Source organism: Petaurus breviceps, unplaced genomic scaffold (assembly GCF_028583685.1).
Source record: "Petaurus breviceps papuanus isolate PSGF00001 unplaced genomic scaffold, PetGlider_PUasm1.0 66, whole genome shotgun sequence".
In the NCBI taxonomy this organism is placed as follows: Eukaryota; Metazoa; Chordata; class Mammalia; order Diprotodontia; family Petauridae; genus Petaurus; species Petaurus breviceps.
The window spans coordinates 2,897,438-2,916,620 of NW_027186442.1; the positions used below are offsets into that span (position 1 = coordinate 2,897,438).

Sequence of the window (19,183 nt, forward strand, 5' to 3'; positions counted from 1 at the left end):
GGCCACACTTATCTATGGAAACCCTGATAAGTTTAAACATGGAACTCCTATTACCATCACGGGTCTAGGAGGTGCTGAAATATCAGCCAGACAGGTTAAAATAACAATGAAAATTGGGCAGTTACCTAAGAAGGAATATACTGTGGTTGTTGTACCCATTCCTGAATACATCATTGGAATAGATGTATTGAGAGGCATGACTCTAAATTTACCTGAAGGAAGATACCAATTTGCTGTGAGGAAGATAGGAATTAATACAGTTTTAGTGGGAAAGCTAAAAATGGACCCAATCACTTTACCTGAACCTTCTGAAGTAATTACTTTAAAACAGTATCGTGTGCCAGGTGGGCAAGATGAAATTACCACTACTATAAAGGAATATGTTGAAGCAGGAGTGTTGGTCCCTACAACCACAAGATGGAATAATCCTGTCTGGCCAGTAAGAAAATCAGATGGGACATGGAGAATGACTGTGGATTATAGACAGTTGAATAAGGTGACTCCTTCTTTGTATGCTGCTGTTCCAGATACCATCACCTTAATAGAAAGGATCCAGAAATATGATGGGACTTGGTATGCAGTTATTGACTTGGCAAATGCCTTCTTCACCATCCCAATAGACCCTAAACAATGGGACCACTTCGCTTTCACTTGGCAGGGTAGACAATATACTTTCACCCGCTTGCCACAAGGGTACATACATAGCCCCACTATTTGTCACAGGATTGTGGCTGAACAGTTGGATGAATTAAAGCTACCTGGTGTACAGCTTACCCACTACATTGATGATATCATGATACAGGGAAAAGATGCGAAAGTAGTGGAAAGGAGTTTGACCCTTCTAATTGAGCATATGAAAAGTAAAGGGTGGGAAATTAACCCTGCAAAGGTTCAAGGACCAGCTCAAAATGTGAAATTTTTGGGTATACAATGGAACAAGGGGCTAAGGGAGATTCTTCCTCAAGCCCGACAAAAGATTCAGGATTTTCCTACCCCTACTAATAAGAAGGAGGCCCAAAAGTTCATAGGATTGTTTGGATACTGGAGGCACCACATTCCACATTTGGGACAGATTTTAAAACCTTTATATAGAGTCACACGGAAGAAATATGAATTCGATTGGGGACTTGAGCAGAGTAAAGCTTTTGAAGAAGCCAAGGCTGCCATACAATTGGCCCTAGATTTGTGGCCCATGCAAAATGGTCCAGTGGAATTGCAAGTGACTGTACAAGATGATTATGCAAACTGGAGCTTATGGCAAAAACAACAAAGCCGAAATGTACCTTTGGGATTTTGGTGTAGGAAACTCCCTTCATCTGGAGTCCAGTATACACCTTTTGAAAAGCAGTTGTTAGCTGCATATTGGGCTTTGGTGGAGACTGAACAACTGACTCTGGGCCATGAAGTGATATTAAGACCTGGAATCCCAATTATGACCTGGGTAATGAGTACCCCAGCTTCTCACAGAATTGGACATGCCCAAGAGGCTAGTATAATCAAATGGAAGTGGTATATTCAAAATAGAGCGAAAACAGGCAAAAGCGGAGTCTCTGCTCTACATGAATCTGTAGCAAACATAGAAATTGAGAGGAATGACACACCCCCTGAGCCAAAGCAACAGTTGGTAAAGTCCACTGTAAAGTGGAATGAGGGATATGATGTATTAACTGAGGAACAAAAGAGACATGCATGGTTTACTGATGGGACAGCAAAATATTTGGGGCAAAAAAGACATTGGAAAGCAGTGGCCTATAACCCATGTACTAGAAGGACTTTGGAAAGTACTGGGATAGGTGCAAGTAGCCAATATGCTGAACTTATGGCAGTATATCAAGCCATCAAAATAGAACAAGGAGGACAGTGTCATATATTCACTGATTCATGGGCGGTAGCTAATGGGTTAGCTACATGGATGCCCATGTGGAAAAATGAAAATTGGGAAATTCATGGGAAACAAGTCTGGGGCAAAGAATTATGGGAAGATATCTGGAACATGTCTTTGGTCACTGACTTGTCAGTTTTTCATGTAGATGCTCACGTGGCCCCCACCACACCAGAACGTGAGTACAATGCTCTTGCTGATCGACTGGCAAAGATTGCTACTGAACATATTGTCCCTACTTTGACAACAACTGATGATCCGGTATTAGCAAAATGGGTCCACCAAACAGCAGGCCATTTGGGGGTCCAGGCCACACACCAGTGGGCACAAGATCGAGGTATTAGTATCTCTCATTCACTGTTAAAACAGATAGCAGAAGACTGTCATATATGTCAATTGGAAAAGGAGCGAACTGTTCCTCGGGTAGTAACTGGAGAGATAGCAAGAGGAAAAGTCTCAGCCCAAATCTGGCAAATAGATTATATTGGTCCACTACCACTGGATAAAGGATGCAGATTTATATGTACTTGTGTTGATACCTATTCAGGTGTACTAGTAGCTTGTCCTTATAAGAATGCAACCCAGAAAAACACTTGTAAAACTCTAGATCTCATAAGCCTATATTATGGAACCCCAATGCAGATTCAAAGTGACAACGGGTCACATTTCAAAGGCAATGAAATGAAGAAGTATTGTATACTAAACAATATAGAATGGATATATCATATTCCATATTATCCAGAAGCATCTGGGTTGATTGAAAGAATGAATGGATTACTGAAAGGACAATTGAGGAAGTTAAGTTCCAATAATTCATATTAACATTGGAAGGATAATTTGTTCATGGCTTTGCGTAATTTGAATAATAGACCATTGGGAGGAAGTACACCTCTAGCCAGAATGATGACCCCCAATCTGCAAATTAGAAAACAACAAACACACAAGATCCCAATTATTGAGTATTGGACCTTGAGGTCAGATGTCCCAGCACCGTACCCAGGACCACCTGGTTCAATGGAGTATGATTTACATTGTTTAGAGGACTTTTGGTTGGACAGAAAAGAAATAAGAAAAATCTCCACTGGGATATGCATAAGAATCCCTAAAAATCACTTTGGACAGATTTTACCCAAATCAGGATTAGCAGCTCAAGGAATACATGTATTGGCTGGAGTAATAGATTCTAATTATCAAGGAGAAATTGTTGTAACATTCCAGAATTTAAGTGAAAGGCCCATACAGATTCACAAGAATGATAGGATAGTTCAAGTGATTATTGTTCCTTGTAAAACAATGCCACTTGTAAAAACTGACCCTCCTTCCAAAATAACTGTCACAGGAACTGAAGGATTTGGTTCTACTGATACAATAAAATCAGGAGCTAAAGTATGGGTAAAACGGAAGCCAGATGATCTTCCAAAGGCTGCAGAGATTATAGCATATGGGAGGGATAACACTGTAACTATTGTTTATTCTGGAGAAGATGATTACAAAATTGTACCCTTAACTCATTTATTCTACCGTGAGTGAGGCTAAGATAGTCTGGTTATTGTCTCTTTGCTTTTTCTTGATTTTTTGTTTGTTCACCTTGTTTGTTAGATTTGTTTCCACAGGCTTGGTACCCTCCATCTGTAGATGTCTGATAGCTTAACCTGTCTGCAACTGTGATGTGTCACCCTTGGACCTGGCATCAAGCATATTAAGAACTGACCTCTCAAATGGGACCCCTTAGGACAGGGACAGCTCTACATCCGATTTCAGCAGCAAGTAGCCATAGAAGAAGAGATATTCACCCCTTACCACAAGATTTTGGGGCCCCATTTGTTCGGGGTGGGGGGAATGATGGGGAGCTTGTGCTCAAGCGCCACCCTAAAATATGGTTTTCTGTGTTTATTGTGTGCTATTCTTGTTATATTGTTGTGAAATTTTGTTGACACCAGTTATTCCTACTGTATTTTTGTCAAGTAAGGGACATGAAAGATCTTGGGGCCGAATGTAAGGGTTATGGGATTTAAAGATCTTCCATGCCCCGTTGGACTTGCTGATGTAGCAGGAAGGGGCAGAGCAAGAGGAAGCGGAAGCCAAGCTAGCGTTCCTGCATTGGCTGGTGGTGGTGGTGACGGCAGCAGCAGCAGAGGCAGTGGCAGCGCGAAGCCCTTTTTGAGTTAGGACTGCTAAGGACTTTCTGCTAAGGACTCCTGCTGAGGACTGCCAGGGGCCAGAGCTGCTGGGAGCGCGCTTCCAGGACGCTGGGTGGTTGCTGTGCGTGGGGAGAGGAGGACCTTTGCCTGAGGTAGCCTGTTCTGTTTTAAAGGCTTGAGAATGTGGGTGCTTTCTACTTTATCTACCTGTGCCAATATCATAACTACTCTGATGGCTTTCACTTTCTGGTTTTGGGACTCAGTCTTTTGGTATCTTAATAAATTTTCTTGTTTATTTCCTCATATGGCAAACATGACGTATTTTGTAATGGATAATTATATCAGCATATTTGTAATCTCTATAGGCATTGTGAATATGGCATTGCTGATACAATTTCTCATTCTCACATTTTAGAATTCTAATATATATCCTTTTTTTTTTGCCTTTTGGAGGGCAGTTGGGGTTAAGTAACTTGCCCAAAGTTACATGGCTAGTTTATTTTTGTATGGGTGTTAAGTGTCTTAGGCAGGAACCGAACTTGGGTCCTCCGGACTCTGGGGCCAGCACTTTACTCACTGCGCCACCTAGACACCCCTCTATATATCCTTCTAATATACAAATATGAAGGTATGTATGTATATGTATATGTATATGTATATATATATATATATATATACATAGACACATGCACATATGCATATGTCCTTCTAATACATAAATATGTGCATATATATGTATGTGTATGTGTGTATATTTTGTACTAATATGTATCCGTCTTATTTCCTGTGATAAAATATAAGATGTATGAAGTCCAGGGTTGTTTTGCTTTTGGGATTATATGCCCAGTGCCTGGTGCTTAATAAGTTGCTTATTGATAAATTTAATGACCCAATTATTAAGCAATATTTTAAGCATATACATACATTAAAATATTTTGGTAGAATTTTAAAGCAATGACTACCAGGTGCACCTACCCACCCCCTTCTAAGACTGTAAGGCTAGCTCAAAGCCAGCAGGTCCAACCCTCCTGAGCAACAATCTAGCCTCACATATATACTAGTTGTGTGACTTTGGGCAAGTCACTTAATCTCTATATGACAGTGTTCTTGTTATATTTTCTCTTATACTCCCAACTCACTGGTCAGAATCAAAATGCTGTTTTTTGCTGCTGCTACTTCAGGCACTCTTATTCACTCACTCTTTCTCTCTCCATGTTACCCAGTAGCTCCTTCTCTTTTGAAGTTCTTTCCAAATGTGTCACCCAATACAGATCTTGGTGGACATTAACTACTGAACCCTAGGTCCTTTTTCCATATTTATCAATGAGTTTAGTGCTTCAATCACCAACATTCTCTCTACTCTAATTCCTGCTTCTGCATTAAGGGACTTCTACATAATCAATAATGTTGCTTGAAATAAACTCAGTTCTCAATTTCTCAATATATTTATTTCCTTTGACCTGCTCCTCCAATCCAACTGACACTACACAGAGATGAACACAACTTAAGTCTTTCCACAACCCATAAATATCCTATTTTCATATTTTTGAATTCTAACATTCTTTTACCTGACCATGCTCTTTTATTTATTTTTTCCATGCCTTTTGACTCTTGGCCTCATTGTTGATCTTCACCTAAACCTCAGCCTTCAATACTTTCCCAAGCCATTACATTATCATTGGCCAAACTCTTCACTCTTCCCAATTTTAATTCCCATGGTGAACTATTTCGACTGCATAGCGTCCTCTACTATCAAGTCACTAGTCTCCTTGTTTTATTACTGATCTTACATTGTCAAATCTCAAATCTGGATCATCTGCCTAGGTCGACTACAAATTTATTTTTTCTACTGTCAACTGGGTTCTCATAGCTGCAACACAATTCTTCTACTCACCTCTGACTGAATCTTGTCACTACTAACCATAGTGGTTATTCCAAACCTATTTGTCTAGAATATCACACAGAATTCCCTACCCCCCTAAATATTCAGTTAAGGAATTTACTTGATATGTCATGAAAAAGACAAAGAAATATAATATGAGATCTTCTTCCGGGAACCCACACTTCTCCCTTCTTTATTATATTGCATCCTTCTGAAATCATCTTCCACTATTATCTTCACCCAAGTCTCTTGACCCCTCTCCCAGTCAAGGTCAACTCCTTTAAATGGACCCTTGACTGTAGTCCTTTCATATTTCTGCTAGCAAATTAACCAGCACTAGTATCCCCTCTCTCTCTAATCCTTAATCTGTCCAGATATACTTATTCTTTCCCTGCTACCTAATAAACATCATCTCTCCTACAAGACCAAAGTGGGGAAAGAGACAATGTTTCCCCCATTCAGTGGGATGTTTGTACATCTACTTTTTCTATATCTTCTTAACAACTATCCTTTTGTTAAAGCTGACTAAAGTTAATTTCTTTTTAAGGATATCAACAAGTCGATTTTGTGGAATGCTAATTATTGGCAATGTTATTTGGAAGTGTGATACATAAGATGGGAGCTCAAGCCTGTAACATTAGAAAAATATCACTACCACTTCAATGGGTTAGTAAATTAAGTCCAAAGTTTTACTACATGGATTAATTGCAAAAAGAAAAAAATTGCATCTGTGAAGATCAGTGTGCATCTACATTCATTAGGGTATGAATGAAGGAAATGTTTTTTTTTTCAATTTTAAGACTAATATTTGTTGAATTCTTAAATAAAAAGAACATTATGTTTATGCATCAGACTAAAGAACTTAAGGAGCAACAAGGTGGTACACTGGATAGAGAGCCAGGCAGGGAATCAGGGAGACAACATCTTCCAGAGTTCAAATCTGGCCCTTGATAGTAACTAGCTATGTGACCCTGGAAAAGTCATTTAATCCTGCTTACCTCATTTTCCTATCTGTAAAATGAGTTGGAGAAGGAAATGACAAATAACTCTAGCATCTTTGCAAAAAAAAAAAAAAAAGGGGGGGTGGAGCCAAGATGGTGGAGAAAAACCAGGAACTTGCTTTAGCTCACAACCCAATCACCTTGTAAATCGTACTTGTAAAAAATGACTATAGACAAATATTATAGTTATAAAACCCACAAAATGACATCTGAAGTCAGCCTGGTAAGCCGAAAGGAAGTATCGATCATACCGGGCTGGGAGCAGAGCTCAGTCCTGTTTGGGCCATGCTGGCATAGACTGGCAACACAGACCACCAGGGGCAGACCTCAGAGGACTGAATCACTGACATCTGTGATGCTTTTAAGATTTCTCAATCTACATATGCCAAAAAGAAAGTAAAAGGCCAGTGGCAAAACTCTGTTGGAAATAATTGAGAGAAGAGCATGGTCTGGTCCCTGTCCCTGGGGCAGAAGAGGCAGCAATGGCCACAGCAGCCAAGCAGCTACTTCCTGAGATCCAGGCCCACAGATGGTGGGGGGACCAAGTAGATGATCAGAGGGCAATTGAAATAATCTCTTTGCTGGTACTGAGGCAGGATTCTCTGTCTTTGCCTTGCGTAGATCTGGGCTGCAGACTTGGATGAAGGTACTGGGCCACAAGCAGTGCTGATGTGGTACAGCTTGTGACAGCTGTGGAGAGGGAGTCTTCCTTAGAGTTCTGAGGTGAGTGCCTAGAAGTAGCTCTGACAACAGTTGTGAAAAAACTCTAGAAATTTGAGACACAACACTCTCCAATATGGAAGCAGAGTTCTGCTGTGGCAAACAATGTAAAAGTCAAGAAATTGGCTGGGAAAATGAGCAAACAAAGGAAAAGTAACCAAACTATAGAACACTTCTTTGGTGACAAAGAAGATCAAAACATAAAACCAGAAGAAGAAAACAAAATCAAAAACCCTGTATCAAAAGCCTCAAAGAAAAATATGAATTGGTTGCAGGCCATGAAGGAGCTCTAAAAGGAGTTTGAAAATCAAATAAAAGAAGTAGAGGAAAAATTGCAAAGAGTAATGAGAATGATGAAAGCAAATCATGAATAATGAGTCAACTGCTTGCTAAAGGAGACCCCTAAAATACTGAAGAATATAACACCTGAAAAATAAACTAGGGGGTGACTAGTTGGTGCAGTGATTAGAGCACTGGCCCTGGAGTCAGGAGGATCTGAGTTCAAATCCAGCCTCAGACACTTAACACAAAAACCTGCTGTGTGACCTTGGGCAAGTCACTTAACCCCAATTGCCTCAAAAAAGCAAAAAATAAAAATAAATAAACTAACTCAAAAGGCAAAAGAATTCCAAATAACTAATGAGGGAAAGAATCCCTTAAAAAGCACAATTGACCAAATGGAAAAGGAAATACAAAAGCTCACTAAAGAAAATAATTCCTTCAGAATTAGAGTGGAGCAAATGGAAGCTAATGACTTTATGAGAAGTCAATATATTATAAAACACATCCAAAAGAATAAAAAAAAAATAGAAAAAAATATCTCATAAAAAAAACTGACCTGGAAAATAGATCCAGGAGAGATAACTTAAAAATTTTTGGACTACCTGAAAGTTGTGATAAAAAAAGAACCTAGACATCATCTTAGAGGAAATTATTATGGAAAACTTTTCTGATATTCTGGAACCAGAGGGAAAAACGGAAATTGAAAGAATTCAACAATCGCCTCATGAAAAAGGTCTCCAAAAGAAAACTCCTAGGAATAGTATAGTCAAATTCCAGGGTCCCCATGTTAAGCAGAAAATATTGCAATCAGTCAGAAAGAAACAATTTGAGTATTGTGGAAACACAATCAAGATAGCACAAGATCTAGCGGCTTCTACATTAAGGGACTGAAGGGTTTCTATTACAATATTCTGTACATCAAAGGAGTTAGGATTAAAACCAAGAATTACGTACCCAGGAAAATTGAGTACATCAGGGAAAAATGTGGCCATTGAATGAAATAGAAGGCTTCCAAGAATTCTTGATGAAAAGACCAGAGCTGAACATAAATTTGGCTTTCAAATAAAACAATCAAGAGAAACATGAAAAGGTAAACTGGAAAGAGAAATCATAAGGAAATTATTGAGGATTAGTTAGGATTCCTACACAGAAAGATAATATTTGTAACTCATGAGACATTTTTGTTTCAGTATTAGGATAATTGAAGGGAATATCTATCTGTCTATTATCTATCTCTCTACCTCTCTATGTATGTATGTATCTATCTATTTATCTATCTCTATGTACATATGTTTATATATACATATATGTATGTGTGCATGTCTATATGTGTTTTTAAATGTATGTATATGTATACATAGACAGAGACACAGGGTGAGATGAATATGAATGGATATCTAAAAAAATAAAGAGCTGAGAGAGAAATATATTGGGGGAAGAAGAAAAGGAGAGATAGAAAAAGGTAAACTATTTCATAAGAAAAATGTAAAAGAAAGCTGTTACAAAGGAGGGGAAGAGCACAATTGACCAAATGGAAAAGGAAATACAAAAGCTCACTAAAGAAAATAATTCCTTCAGAATTAGAGTGGAGCAAATGGAAGCTAATGACTTTATGAGAAGTCAATATATTATAAAACACATCCAAAAGAATTAAAAAAATAGAAAAAAATATCTCATAAAAAAAACTGATCCAGGAGAGAGGTGAAAGGGAATGAGACAACCTTAATTTCACTGGATTTGGATTAAAGAGGGAATAACATACACTCTCAATGAGGTATCTTACCCTACAGAAAATAGGAGGGAAAAGTATAAGAGGAGAAGAGGATAGAAGATAGGGCAGATTGGGGAAAGGGATAATCAGAAGCAAACACTTTTTAAAAGGGATAGAGCGTCAAAGGAGAAAATAGAGGGGCAGCTAGGTGGCGCAATGAGTAAGAGCATCAGACCCAGAGTCAGGAGACCTGGCATTGGTTCTGGCCTCAGATACTTAACACCCCCACAAAAAAAAAACAATAACTGACCGTGTAACCTTGAGCAAGTTACGTAACCCCAATTGCTTAGGGGCGGCCAGGTGGTGCAGTGAGTAAGAGTGTTGGCCCCAGTGTCAGGAGACTTGGGATCAGTTCTGGCCTCAGATACTCATCACCCACACAAAAATAATTAGCTGTGTAACCTTGAGCAAGTTACTTAACCCCAATTGCTTTTAAAAAAAAGGAGAAAATAGAATAAATGGGGGGCAGGATATGATGGAGACAAATATAGGTAGTCTTTTACAATATGACTACTATGGAAATGTTTTGCATAATTACACATGTATAGCTCATATTGAATTGCTTGTCTTCTTAATGGCAATGGCTGAGGAGGGAAAAAGGGAGAGAATTTGTAACTCAAAGTTTTAAAAACAAATTTAAAAAAATGTTTCTACACAAAACTGGGAAATAAGATATGTAAACAATGGATTAGAGAAATCCATCTTACCTTTCAAAAAAGTAAAGTGAAAGGGAATGGCGGAGGAGGTTTGAGGGAAATCGAAGAAAAGCAAGACTGGGGGAGGGGTAATCAGTGTAGTCGCCATCTTGGGGTGTATGATAGGGGAGAGATGGAGGGAAAATTTGAAACTCAAAATCTTGTGAAAATGAATGTTGAAGACTAAAATAAATTTTTAAAAAAATTAGAGGAAAAAAGGAGAAAATCCCAAAAGGGCCTGCTTAAAATTGAACATGACTGAAAAAGCCTGAACAACAACAAACAAACTGAGGCTTTTGTAAAATTAGAAGAAAAACAACTTCTAAAAAGGAACAAAAATGAGAAATGAGATATAATTCTTTTAGACACAGTGGTACACCTGAACACATTTAAGATATGTCTGTAACCCACTCATATGCCCTTCATTCTGCAGTAGCACTGACACTTGGATGGAATATCATAGTTTCATTATAAACAAGAAATGGGGGATGGACTCAAGATGGCAGAGTGAAAATAGAAACCCACTGGAACTCCCCCATAAATTCCTTCAGAAACCTCTAAAAATTGAAACTGATTGGTTTTTAGAGTGTCATAATCTATTGGAAGACAGAGTATGGCAAATTTCCAGACCAGGAAAGTGCAGGTAGGTAGGATTTGTTATGCTGGGTGGGAGAGCACAGAATGTGCAACATGGATCATGTGGGCTGCACCAGCACAGACCAGACCATAACAGAGCCAAAGTGAGCCTGGGCAAAATGACTCACCCACCACAGGGAAGATTCCCAAACCTCTTACCTCAGTATTGGGGTCCGTTGGACCTAGGTAAGAGACCAGTAAAGTGTTTGTAGCAGAGGCAACAGATACTCCTGGGGCTATCATTCCACAGTCTCTAGGTTTAAAAATCACCTACCTGAACTCCCAGGAGCCAAAATTGTATAGTAAACAGTAGCTGCTCTAATCTTCCTTTCTGACTCTGAAAAACACAGAGGGTTCAGGGTAAAATCCTGCAGTAGTGGAACTAAAAGCAGATTTGGGAGTCTGAGAGGAAGGGCATGGCTGTGACTCTGCTGAAGCTAAAGGGGAGGATAGGAGATGCCTCAACAAGTCCCTTCTCAGCCAACTATTGGGAGATCCTGAACCCTACACGGGTAGAGACAGCAAACACTAACACTAGAACTCCAGGTGTGCCTTCACACAACCAGGGGAATCTGCAGACACCAGTATGACCTGGCTATCAGCAGATGAGATTAACAGAGCTCTACCTCAGGGTCAAAGAGGTAGAATCCTGAATTGGCCAGACCACCCCTCCCTAATACCTGATGCTGTGAGCTTCAGCATAAGCCAAGGGAAACATTGAAAGTCCTGGTTTTGGCCTCAGTCTAGGCACTCAGAGGCCACAGGATACAAAACCCCTAACCAGGCCCCTAACACCCAGCATAAGAAGAACGCTTTGTACCCCAGAAGCAGAAATCCACTTTAAAAGCCAGGAAATAGGAAATCACAATGTGTAAAAACAAATTGGATCAATAAAAATCTTAAAATCCTATTATGGTGAGCTGAAAGAACTAAATTCAGAAGAGGACATCATTGACCCTATATCCACATCTGAAATATCAAAAGGAAATATAAACTGGCCTCAATCCCCAAAATCATTCTTGGAAGATGTCAACAGGGTTTTAAAAGCCAAATTAGGGAGGTAGACAATAAACTGATCAATTGTATAAAAAATATAACTGACAAAATGGAAAAAAAAAATCACTGAAGAAAACAGCTCCTTAAAAAGTAAAATTTAGGAGCAGCTAGGTGGAGCAGTGAATAGAGTACTGGCCCTGGAGTCACAAGGACCTGAGTTCAAATCTAGGCTCAGACACTAAACACTTAGTAGCTGTGTGATCTTGGGCAAATCACTTAGCCCTAATTGCCCTGCCTTCTCCTCTACAAAAAGCAAAATAATAATAATAATAATAATAAATTAAATACAATTTGTCAAATGGGAAAGGAGATTCAAAAACTAACTGAAGAAAACAATTTGCTAAAAATTAGAATAAGACAAATTGACGCTAATGACTCTATGGGGCATCAAGAATCAGTCAAACAAAACTTAAGAATGAAAAAATAGAAGAAAGTGCAAAATATCTCATTGGAAAAAACAACTGACCTGGAAAACAGATCCAGGAGAGACAACGTAAGAATTATTGGTCTATCAGGAAGCCATGATAGAAAAAAAGACCCTGGACAACATCTTCCAAGAAACCATTAAGGAAAATTGCCCTAAGTATAAAATAATTATCGAAAGAATCCACTGAACACCTCCTGAAAAATAAAACAAATTGAAAACTCCAAGGAATATTGTAGCCAAATTTCATAATTATCAGGTCAAGGAGAATATACTGCATGCAGTCAGAAAGAAATTATTCAAATATCACAGAACTACTGTCAGGATCACACAGGATCCAGCAGCTTCTACATCAAAAGACCAGAGCGATTGGGATAAGATATTTTGTAAGTCAAAAGAGCTTGGACTACAACCAAGTATCAACTATCCAGCAAGATTGAACATAATCTTTCAGGCAAGGAGATGGTCATTCAATGAAATAAGGAACTTTCAGACCTTCCTGATGAAAAAGTCAGAGCTTATTGAAAAATGTGATCTCCAAATACAAAACTCAAGAGAGACATAAAAAGGTCAAGAGGGAAACAAACACATACACACAGACATACAGACACACACACAGACACAACTTGTTATTCAATAGGAGTAAACTATTTACATTCCTATATGGGAGGATGATACTAGCCATTATTGAGAATTACATAATTATTATGATTTTTAAAGGGTTATATATATGCACAAATAGAGGTATTAGATATAAATTAACTCAGGATGATTAAAAAAACCTTATTGAGGGGTGCAAATGATTGTAATGGGAGAAGAGGAAAGGAGGAGGCAGAAAAGGGTAAATTATACCACACAAACAGGCATAAAAACATATTAGGGTAGAGGGAAAGAAGGGAGAGAGATGAACATTGTTAGAGCTTTATTCTTATTGCATTTGGCTCAATGAGTGAATAACATTTTGTTAAGTACAAAAATCTAATGTGCCCTACCAGCAGTAGGAGGGAAAAAGGGAAAAACAAAGGGCAGGGTGGAGGGTTAAAAATGAAGGTAAGAAGTAGTAAAGGGAAAGGTTAGGAAAAGGGAGGGGCTATTATAGGGAGGGAATATGGAGGGAGGCAGTCCTCGGAAGGAAACCTCTTAAGGAGCCAAAGAAAGAAGGGAGAAATAAAAGCATAAACAGGTAAAGGTAAAAGGCTGGAGTAGAATATATTATGCTTCATTAAAAGTAAAAAAAAAAAATCAGGAGTAGCAATCCATATGTCAGACAAAGCAAAAGCTAAAATAGATCTAATTAAAAGAAATAAGGAAGGAAACTATATCCTGCTAAAAGGGACCATTGACCATGAAGTGATATCATTCCTAGACATTTATGCACCAAGTTGTGTAGCATCCAGATTCTTAGAGGAGAAGTTAAGGGAGTTAGAGGAAGAAATAGATAGCAACATTATACTAGTGGGGGACCTCAACTTCCCTGTCTCTGAATTTGATAAATCTAACCTCAAAATAAACAAGAAAGAAGTTAAGGAGGAGAATAGAATTTTAGAGAAGGTAGATATCATACACTTCTGGAGAAAACTGAATGGGGATTAAAAGGAATATACCTTCCTCTCAGTGGTACATGGCACATACACAAAAACTTACCATGTAGAAGGGCATAAAAGAACTCACAATCCACTACAGAAAGTCATAGACATTGGATGCATCCTTTACAGATCAAGATGCAATAAAAATTATTTGTAATAAAGGGCCATGGAAAGATAGACTAAAAACTAATTGGAAACTAAAGAATTTAATCCTAAGGAATGAGTGGGTCAAACAACAAAGTGTAGAAACAATCACTAACTAACTTCATTCCAGAGAATGACAATAATGAGACAACCTAAAAAAACTTATGGGATGCAAAAACAACAACAACAACAACAACAATAACAACAACCCAGTTCTTAGGGGAAGTTTTATATCTCTGAATGCTTACATGAATAAAATAGAGAAAAAGGAGATCAATGAATTGGGCATGAAACTGAGAGAGCTAGAAAAAGAACAAATTGAAAATCCCCAATTAAATACCAAATTAGAAATACTGAAAATCAAAGGAGAGATTAATAAAATTGGAATTAAGAAAACTATTGAACTAATAAATAAAACTAAGTGTTAGTTTCATGAAAAGGCAATAAAATTGGTAAAATATTTATTCAATTTGATTTTTTAAAAAACAAGAAGAAAACCAAACCAGTATCAAGAATGAAAAGGGTTTATATACCTGCAATGAAGAGAAAATTTAAAAAAATAATTAGGACTGATTTTGCCCAATTGAATGCCCATATATTTAAAAATCTTAGCAAAATGGATGAATATTTACAAAAACATAAGTTGCCCAGATTAACTGAGGAGGAAGTAAAATACTTAAATAACCTCATCTCAGAAAAAGGAATTAAACAAGTCATAAATGAACTCCCTAGGAAAAAATATCCAGGGCCAGATGAATTTATAGGTGAATTCTATCAAACATTTAAAGAACAATTATTTCCAATTTTTTATAGACTCTTTGGGAAAGATGGAGAAGAGGTGCCCTACCAAATTCTTTTTATGATACAAATATGGTACTAATACCTAAATCAGGAAGAGCCAAGAGAGAAAAAGAAAGTTATAGACCTATTCCTCTCATGAATATAGATGCAAAAAATTTAAACAAAATATTAGCCAAAAGATTATAGCAACTTATCATTTGAATAATATACTTCGATGAGGTAGAATTTATTCCAGGAATGCAATGCTGGTTCAATATTAGGACCATTGTTAGTATAATTGATCTTATCAACAACAAAACTACTAGAAATCATATGATTATCTCAAAAGATGCAGAAAAAGGGGCGGCTAGGTGGCACAGTGAGTAAAGCACTGGCCCCGGAGTCAGGAGGACCTAAGTTGGGTTCCAGCCTCAGACACTTAACACCCACATACACACACCCACACACAATCACACACACACACACACACACACAAACTAGCTGTGTAACCTTGGGCAAGTTACTTAACCCCAATCACCATTCAAAAGGCAAAAAAAATAGATGCAGAAAAAGCTTTTGACAAAATACAAAACCCATTCCACTTAAAAACTCTAGAAAGCATAGGAATAAATGTAGTCTTAAGTAAAATAATATGTATCATCTATCTAAAATCATCAGCAAGTGTTATATGTAATGGGAATAAACTAGAAGTATTTCCAATAAAATTGGGGGTTAAAAAGATTGTCCACTGTCATCCCTGTTATTCAATTTGGTACCAGAAATGTTAGCTGTAGCAATAAGAGAAGAAAAAGAATCTGAACCAATCAGATTAAGAAAAGAAGAGAGTAAGTTATCAATATTTGCAGATGATATGATAATATACTTGGAAAATCATAGAGAATCACGTTAAAAACTATTTGAGATAGTAAATAAATTTAGCAAAGTTGCAGGATATAAAATATACCCACTGTAATGGCAAGAAAAGAAGTACTTAGTGCCTTATTACCAGTTTACATTTTTCTTGGAATCTTTTGATGGACTTTTGACTTTGTTGTTTTCTTCTGGTTCCATGTTTTGATGCTTTTTGTCCCCAAAAAAAGATTCTGTGGTCTGATTGTGCTTCCTCTGTTTGCTCATCATGCCAGCTAATTATTTGGCTTTTGAGCTCTTTGCTATGTTAAAATTTTGCTTCCATAATGGAGAGAGCTGTGTCCCAAATTGCTGGGGTTTTCACAGTTTCAGAGATGTTAGGATGGAACCCTCTCTACAGCCACCACAAGCTCTGGCACACTGGCATTCCTCACCCTAGGATTACTACCCAAGACTGAGACCCAGATCCAAGCCAATCAAAGCAAGACTGATTACCCTTTGAATGATCACTTGGTCCCCCTATGATCTGAAGGCCAGGAGCTCAGGAGGCAGCCATGTGGCAGCAGCTGCCATAATGCTACACACTTCTCACCCTGGGGGCAGTGGCCTACCGCGTTCTTCACTTACCCTGGTTCAATAGGGCTCCCCATTGACCTTTTACTTTCTCTTTGGCTTTTATGAGTTGAGAAGTCTGGGAACCATCACAGCTACTGGTGATTCACTCTCCTGAAGATGCTACAGCCTTTCTGTGCCATGGGTCAGGGACACCCTGGTTCTGGGCTCAGGGGGCTAATGTGGGACTGCGCTTGGCTCTCAGACTGGTGCAATAGACGCTTCCTGTAAGCCTGCCAGGCTTCCTTCAATGGGAGATTTGTTTCTATCTGTCACTTTGTGGGATCTGTAGCTTTAAAATTTGTTTAGAATCATTTTACAGATATTGGAGGTGGTTGGTGAGGGAGCTTAAGCAAGTTCCTGCTTTTACTCTGCCATCATGGCTCTGCCTTACTTAGCACCTTGCTTCAGCTACTTAAATATTTAGTACCTTGTTTGAGCCCCTTGTGATTTGAAGGTAGGAGGAACTTGCTGATGCAACAGGAAAGGGAGGAAAAGGAAGGTGAACCACCATATATAAGGAGGAGCACAACTGGGAGAGAGCAGAACTGAGAAGGGAAAAGGTTTTGGAGGCTAGGCACTTTTTCTGTTCTGTTGTGTTTGTGATACTGTGTACAGAAGCCCTTGGACCTTACTGGAAGCTCTGAAAGAGCATTTTCTTGTTGTTTGTTTACATAAGTCCTGGAGGGGGGTTTCAGAGGCCCTGGGACATTGCTGGTAATTCCTATAGAGTTCTCAGACCTTGTTTATGGATCTGTGTTGATTTCATAGGCAGATAGTGAATTGATGATAGTGCTGGCAATGTGCATGAATGTTGTTTTCACTCTGTTAAGCTTTGTCTTCCCAGAAACAGAAACACTGAAGGACTTGAGGTGCACTGGACACTGTGAGCTTCAATTTGGAACAGGAACTGGATGAGGAGCTGAAAGCTGCCTGCCTGTAAATCCAGGGAGCTGGACCCATGGAAGAAGAGCCATGGAATTCAGGAGCCAGCCTAGAGCCAAGATGAAAAGATGTCTCCTTGGGTATTTAGTGCTGACTGACAAGATCATGATTTACTGTGATCTAGGGGTATGGGAACTTTGTACTCTGTACCTTGTACCCCTTAAGGATGATTGAGTTAAAGATGATTGGAAACTAATCTCCAATAAAGAAGGGAGACTTTTTGACTGAAATATTAAGCCAATGGTGATCTGGGGTGGGAAAACTTAGGCCTTTGTACTTTGTGTCCCTTAAGTAGGATTGCTCCTTAAGGATGATTGGGTTAAGGACTTATTGAAAGATATCTTTTATTTAAAACTATGTGACCAATTTAAATGAAAACTATGTGGACACTTTAGTGATAAGTTGTTATATTATATATCATTCTGAATGCTGTACTTTAGTTTCTGTGAATGTTTTGCTTTAGTTTACTGCTTAATAAATAGAGAATTCTCTATACTATGTGATCAGAACGTAGAGCTAGTCATAGCAGCAGTCCTCTGGAAAGCTGTTCATGTTTGGCTTTATACCCACATAAATCCTAGGTATTGCTATCTATTTCTAATGAAGTCCAACAGCAAGAAATAGAAAGAGAAATACCATTTAAAGTTACTCTAGACATTATAAAATATTTGGGAGTCTACCTGCCAAAACAAACCCAGGAACTATGTGAACACAATAACAAAACACTTTTCATACAAATAAAGTTAGATGGAAATAAATGAGAAAACATCAGTTGCTCATGGTTTGGTCAAGCTAATATAATAAAAATGACAATTTTACTTAAATTAGTTTTTCTATTTCATGTCATACCAATCAATCTACCAAAAAATATTTTATCCAGCTAGAAAAAATAGTAACAAAATTCATTTGGAAGAACAAAAGATTCAGAATATCAAGGGAATTAATGAAAAGAAATGCTAGGGAGAGGCCAGGTAGCACAGTGAGTAAGAGCACCAGCTCTTACTCATACTCAGGATGACCTGGGGATCAAACCTGGGCTCAGATACTCAGCACCACACCCAGAAATAATTGGCCTTGTAACCTTGAGCAAGTTACTTAACCCCAATTGCTTTAAAAAAAAAAAGAAAAGAAAAGAAATGCTAGGGAAGGTGACCTAGCCATACCATATTTTAAACTGTTATAAAGATGTTGTTTGGGTTTTTTTTTTGCCTTTTGGAGGGCAATTGGGGTTAAGTAACTTGCCCAAGGTGTTAAGTGTTAAGTGTTAAATGTCTAAGGCTGGAACCGAACTTGGGTCCTCTGACTCCAGGGCTGGAGCTCTTACTCACTGTGCCACCTAGCCTCCCCTGTTATAAAGTTTTAAACTGTTATAAAGCAGCAGTCATCAAAATTACTTGGTACTGGCTGAGAAATAGATTAGTGAGTCAGTGGAATAGAATAGGTACACAAGAAATAGTAGTCAATGACTATAGTAACTTACTAGTTGATAAACCCAAAGATCCTAACTTCTGGGATAAAAATTCACTATTTGAAAAAAAAAACTACTGGGAAAACTGGATAAAAAGTATGGCTAAAACTGGGCATAGATCAATATCTTATACTGTACATCAAAATAATTTCTAAATGGGTTCAAAATCTAGATATAAAGGATGATACTATAAGCAGTGTTGGAGACCAAGGAATAATTTACCTGTGAGATTTAGGGAGAAGGAAAGAATTTATGATCAAACATGTAAAGAGAATTACAAAATGCAAA

General features: G+C 38.2%; 1 long non-coding RNA gene across 2 annotated transcripts in view; it reads left to right on the forward strand.

Annotated features, from left to right (window-relative positions):
* Positions 1-18,201, forward strand: part of LOC138173864 (uncharacterized) — a 26,679-nt gene extending 8,478 nt beyond the window's left edge. Inside the window, exons 2-4 of one of the 2 annotated variants that reach the window (XR_011171552.1) lie at positions 6,453-6,571; positions 7,528-7,629; positions 17,330-18,201. This is a non-coding gene — a long non-coding RNA (uncharacterized lncRNA). The remainder of the gene's footprint in view (positions 1-6,452; positions 6,572-7,527; positions 7,630-17,329) is intronic. The other variant, XR_011171553.1, reaches the window with a different exon arrangement.
* Positions 18,202-19,183: the final 982 nt, after the last annotated feature.